The sequence below is a fragment of the Plectropomus leopardus genome, chromosome 1 (assembly GCF_026936395.1).
Source record: "Plectropomus leopardus strain MGB_pleo_1.0 chromosome 1, ASM2693639v1, whole genome shotgun sequence".
In the NCBI taxonomy this organism is placed as follows: domain Eukaryota; kingdom Metazoa; phylum Chordata; class Actinopteri; order Perciformes; family Serranidae; genus Plectropomus; species Plectropomus leopardus.
The window spans coordinates 13,347,275-13,353,274 of NC_142176.1; the positions used below are offsets into that span (position 1 = coordinate 13,347,275).

General features: G+C 37.9%; 1 protein-coding gene across 5 annotated transcripts in view; it reads right to left on the reverse strand.

The window, feature by feature from the left end:
* Positions 1–2,486, reverse strand: part of cdkl5 (cyclin dependent kinase like 5) — a 39,836-nt gene extending 37,350 nt beyond the window's left edge. For 3 of the 5 annotated variants that reach the window (XM_042483566.2, XM_088075846.1, XM_042483445.2), the window contains exon 1: positions 1,989–2,485. The gene's annotated coding sequence lies outside the window, so the exon portion shown is untranslated. Of the gene's footprint in view, positions 1–1,988 lie in introns of all 5 variants that reach the window. The other 2 variants (XM_088075837.1, XM_042483502.2) reach the window with 2 other exon arrangements.
* Between the last annotated feature and the right edge of the window lie 3,514 nt (positions 2,487–6,000).

Sequence of the window (6,000 nt, forward strand, 5' to 3'; positions counted from 1 at the left end):
CCCATATAATCTAGTACATAAATAGGCGGTCAGATTTTTAAATATTCACAAAAATATCATCAGCAAGATGGGTTAACACAATTTTGGTCAAAAATCCATGCTTTTGAGACCTTTGGCGTCCTTTAGTAAAATGTCTCAAAAAACTGTCTGATATTTGCATTGTGGTACAGGAGGCACCCAGTAGCTAAGGTAGTCGAGCAGGCGCCCCATGTACAAAGGCTATGTCCTTGTTGCAGCAGTTTGACTACAACCTCTGGCCCTTTGCTGCATATCATCCCCTCTCTCTGGGAAGACAGTGTAGATGAAATGAGAAAATATTTGTACAGCACTATTTATCATTAGGTTTTCTTAGTCCATGAAAATATCTGCTGAGCCTGCCTGTTTGGGGTTAATTTTATTTATAACAGGATATTTACCCTGAGTAACAGACATGCTGGGAAGCAGTGGCACTCGTGCATCGAGTGTCAAACACAAGCCCATGTTGGGTAAAAAGATGTTTCAGCATATTGCTGGTGTGTTTCCAGCATCACTTGAAATTATCATCTTACAGACATTATAGCAGCACTGCTGTCGTCTGTCTTCATGAGATGTCTTTTGCAAGTTTCAATCAGCCTGCAACGGATGCATAAGTTTACGTCATTGTTTTGCAATGTGCAACTGGGAAAAACACAAGCACTGATACAAGGAATTGATAAAAGGCATACAATTCTAATCAGCCCAACAATTTGGAAGCGGTACTCAACTGGAACCGGTTCTCAAGTCCAATCCCTCGTTGTAATTATAGCTCTGTTGCTTCCACATTCAAGATGTTGAAGTGAATGAGTTAAAATGTGTGATGATTTAACAGTCTCACAACTCATTCTTCCTGTGCTGATAATAAGCATGTACTTTCCTTTGCACCCAATTCTAGGTGTATACACTATTAATATAAAGTAACTTGTTTATGAAGGGAAAAAAAACATTATCCAAAGGCTTAGATCTCCTTCTGTCACACAGCCAAAAACTGACCACGATTATTAAATGCCTCTTTTTGTGATGCGAATGCTGTTGGACTAAAACCATCAAAGCTTCTCACAGTATCAGCCCAACTTCATTTGTTTAACACTTGATTTATTCAGCTGTGAGAAAAAAAAAAAACACTTTAATGTTGATTTGGCTCATGTGCCTGTGTGGGCGTTTTCCTATGCAGTGTAGCCTACACTCCACACAGCTTCCAAAGGAAGTGATAAGGTGGATGTTGAGGCCATCCATGGCTAGTCATTTAAGGATATGGTGTTGCCACAGGGGAGTGATTCGATCTATACTGTATCTTGCCTGAATACACAAATATACCCTAAAACCCTGAGAGTGGAGCAGCCAACATCAGGCATTATTTCCTGTACTCGAGGAAAAATGTTCCTAAAAAACGGGTTCAGCACAGAGTCGGTTTATTGATAAGCTGCTGCTGCTCCTTGCAGCCATCAGGCAGACAGCTGGTAAATGGAAATACGCTGCAAACGTCAGGCAAGTACAGAAAATATTGATAGGACGGACTCGAGCATTAATCTCGCAGCAATCGCCTGTTGGTGTCTGCATGCAAAGAAAGGGAATGAGAGAGTTTTGGAGTGTGAATTTAATAGGCTGGTGCGTGCGTCCGCGTGCACGAGAGTATTTGTGTGTGCGCGTGTGTATATGAGGTGAGAGGGAGAGAGGATAGTAATGCTGATCTCTCTGCATCGAAACTGCGTCTCTCTCATCGCTGCGTTGCGGAGCGCACCACCATTCCGTCGCTGTCCACGCGTTTCTCAGCCTACACAGCAACCAGTGCATGCATTATAACGTAGTTCACGGACCCATGTTCACGACAGTGTTGCACAACAGCACCCGCAAACAGCGTTTAACCACAAACCCATAATTAGACAGCATTTTACGCACGCAAAAAACACCCCATTAAAAAAAAACAATCAGTCGCAGCACGTCCATTCTTTGCCCGATGATCCCCTTTTTACCTGCAGATGTGATGTGTCGCCTGTGTGAGGTGAGAGAGCTCAAGCATCATGCCCATGAAAATGATGATGTGAGAAGACGAAGAAACATCATGTGGAGCGACAGGAGGGGTGAAAAAAAGCCCAGGGCCTGTGCGTCGTGACACGATCAAATATCCTACTCACTCAATCTCTGGATGGAGATAACACCGATTCCGCAGGCATAACGCCGATGACGGGATTTCCATGTACCGTCAACAGTTCTTCAGAGGCTCCGTGTTCATAGCTTCAGCATCAGCTGGTTATACCAGCAAAAAAATCGTCATTCCTCTGAGCGACGCCGTCGACAGCCAATAGAAACACGGACGTCTGCGCGTTCCAGCAGTGGTTTTACATCCAGTATGAGCTGTGATAAGATAAAACTTTGGGATGAAAATGCAGCCCATAATCTCATCAATCTTTACATATGCTTGGTACTCATCTCCCTCTACAGATTTCACACTGTCAGTGTGTGATGGTCGTGTTGCATGATTCCTCCTTTTGGTCAATCCATGTTGTGTCACTGGTTAAAAATCTTCCTGCAGCTCCTCTCCACTCTATCCCACCTACACCTCCCTTTCATGACTGCACTAATTGGCGAAATCAGTGTGAATTCATGGATGCTCAGACACTGGGTCGGTGTGTTTCACAATGAGCAGGTGTTATAGATATTTTGTACATAAAGTGCAGCACCTTCCTCCCAGACACCATGTGTTCTGGGCTTGACCTCCACGTCATCCTTTTGGCTCAATGTTCTCACTGCAACAACTGTATGGTAAAGTTGTAAAAATTGAATGTCAATATAATGACGCTTTTAAGCAGATGTGAATTAGAGAAGCATTTTTAGAAGACAGTCTAACTACTCAGTGGCATCTCCTGGCCTTTATTTTACCGGGGTGGTCTGGGGCACTGAATTATGCAGGGGTGGCGTGAAGTACGATCGCTTAGCATAGCTTTAATTTACAATTTTTGTTTCCACTACCCATCTACTGAAACTACTAACATTGCAGTGTCTTACATTCCTGTTTATAATTTAGCTAAAAAGATAAATATACCTACCAATTACAACACGACAGAGTGACACCACATAAATGTAAAATAAAGCTTCCATACTTAATTTGAGAAATTGTTCCCAAAAGTAAATAGTAGGATGGCGAGTAAAAAGTACAAAGAAAATTAAAATAAATTAGCCTATGTGAAAAAACTTTTGTATCAATTTATTTGTATGTAAAATGAGTCATGCAAAACACTGAATTGTGCCTATACACGAAAATTCAGTTGACTGGGCAGATAGCCAATCATAATGCAGCACCTGAGATGGCTAATCAGATTTTAGGGGGGCCCATGCCCCCCCAGGCCACTCCCTAGACATGCCCCTGTAACTACTTATTGTTTTGTTATCCCTGTCCAACAGTCAGCGGTGAAGGATCATTTCTGACACCACAACATAAAGAAATACTTCATTACATCTGGTGCTGGTGAGCAGTTAACTACATAGTTAAAGTATTAATTGAACTAGCCTACAACTTGCAGGAGTTGGGTAACAAAATAACTACATTCAAACATCAGTATAAAGTAGAAGGCATTAACACAGACAATATAAAACATGACAGTAAGAGAAAAGATAAAACAATTAAACAATTAAAATGCCCCAGTGCTGATCAAAATGTTAAATATGTAACAAATACTATGAAAAACACTAGCCCACAAAACCTAACCCTAAAATAAAAATAATCTAAAAACTATAAATAAATAAAACATAAATACAGCCTCTAAAATGATGTTGTGCAGTTTAGTGCAATTTTGTTCACCAGTGTGATGACAGCTGGAACAAAACTGGTACTTAAATCCTTCCGGACTCAGATTGTGATCATTTGCTGTGATGTAGTCTGGATGTATTTAAACTACTTTTTTTAAACTTATTTTCTTTGACAAGCCTCTTTTTTTAGAATAGTTAAGATGTAATTTCACTTTTTTCATTGTGAAGTATCTGGTCGTTTGTTAAACTACAGTTTAATGTAGTTTCCCCAACACTGATTGCATAGGCTTGAGGTCTTGTATCATTAGTACTTAATAATGAGAAAAATGGTCTCTTCCAAATAAAAATAGCCTTCACATAATGCATTATGACCCCTTTTATAATGTTATTTGCTGGAACATATTACTGACGAATAAGCAGATTTTACATGCTGTGGCTGGTTGAAAGTGATAAAAAAAAAAAAAATTAACCTTCAGGAAAGCATCACAATCTGTTTATCATTCATGGTATTTTAAAATCATATGGGCTTAAGTAAGTAACCATCAAAAGAATGTGGAAATATTACAGTGGAGAATACATAAAAAGTACCATGAAATATTCAAGTTAAGGTACAAGTACATAAATTTGTAACTGAGTTCAGTATAAGTGTAGCTTGACTCATTACTGTGAGGTATGACTGTCAGATACAGAGTGACATTTTTCATTTAACTCCACAGTTTTAGTTCAGAGCTGCACTCATAAAATGTAGAACATTTGGTCCGACTCCTTGCCAAAGAAAAACTTTCTCACCTACATTTGTGCCACATTTGTTTCTTGAGAGATTTGAATATTTACAGATCAAGTTTCAAAAGAAAGTATTTCACAGTTTGTCAGTGACAGTTTCACAACTGGTACATTTGGGGGAGGTTCTTTATTTCAAGCCTTTAGGAGTTTTTGAGTATGGACAGACTCTTCTGTCACAGTACCTCTTGGCAATAATCAACAGTTGTGTTAAGTAATTAAGTATGTTCTCAAGTACTGTACATAAGAGAAATTTTAGGTATTGATTGCATGCTTTTCTATATTACAGAGGGAAATACTTTTACTGCTCTATATTATCCTACTTATTACTTTATAAATTAAGATTTTACACACAAAAGACACTATCAGTTTAACTGGACACTTTTTGCAATAAACCCAAATGATTGGCATTTTTTTGCTAGGTTATGGCTTTTTTGTATTATATTTTGTTATAATCTTGTATCACATGTGCATTGTCAATTTGATACAGTAGCTGTCAGTAACGAAACTATATTGTAGTTCAACTTCTTCCACTGTAATTAAAGTAATTGGCAGCTTGCAAAGCCATACTTTCAAATAGCTTCCCCAACACTGTTTGTATTTTATTATAATTTATTATTTGATAGGCACAGTGCTCACTGAACTGGCAGTGAAAAAGTAAATGAGCCAGACCTAAGTTACTGTAAGCAAGTCTTTTTATCTGATGTTGAAAGATGTAAAAAAAAACAACCCATATTTCTTAAAAAAAGATGTTATTTAATCAACAAACATTATAAATATGCAAAAAATGTTGCTCACCCACCATTAAATAATACCACACATAGTATTAAGTTTTTTTTATGAGATATGACACTACTGTACTGTAACTCCACCTCCACCAGTTGCAAAAGATTGCATGTAAATGGGTCAATATTAATAATCTATTAATTCATGTTTTTTTCTGCATGAGTACTTTTACTTTTGGTAGCTTTCTTAGGTACAGTTTTCTGATAATAGGCTTCTTCAAGTTAAATATTGAATGACAGACAAGTATTTGCGGTGTTTAATTTAAAAAAAAAAGAATTTCAGCATTAATAAACTGTCAATCTAACAGTAATCTCCCCCTACAGGCTAATTGATTGTATTATTACAAAGATTTAATTTACTAATGCATTTTGGAAATGTTCTGTTTTATTTTATTTCTTTTTTTAACTTTTATTTATTTGGTGACCATTTGTTCTTCATTAGCAGCCACTCACATAAATCTGACCTTCCAGTGTCTGCATACCTATCTCCTCTGTCTCCCCACCTCCTGAATAAAAAACCAAAACAGGAAATCCAATCGATGTTCGTGTTTTCGTTTGTATACGACATGCAGTTTATTATCAGAACCCAACCGGAAACATTATCCGCCTCAATAAAACGACTAATTAATAATTTCCCTCTCCTGCCTGTGTTTTTTTTTTTCACCTCCAGTGG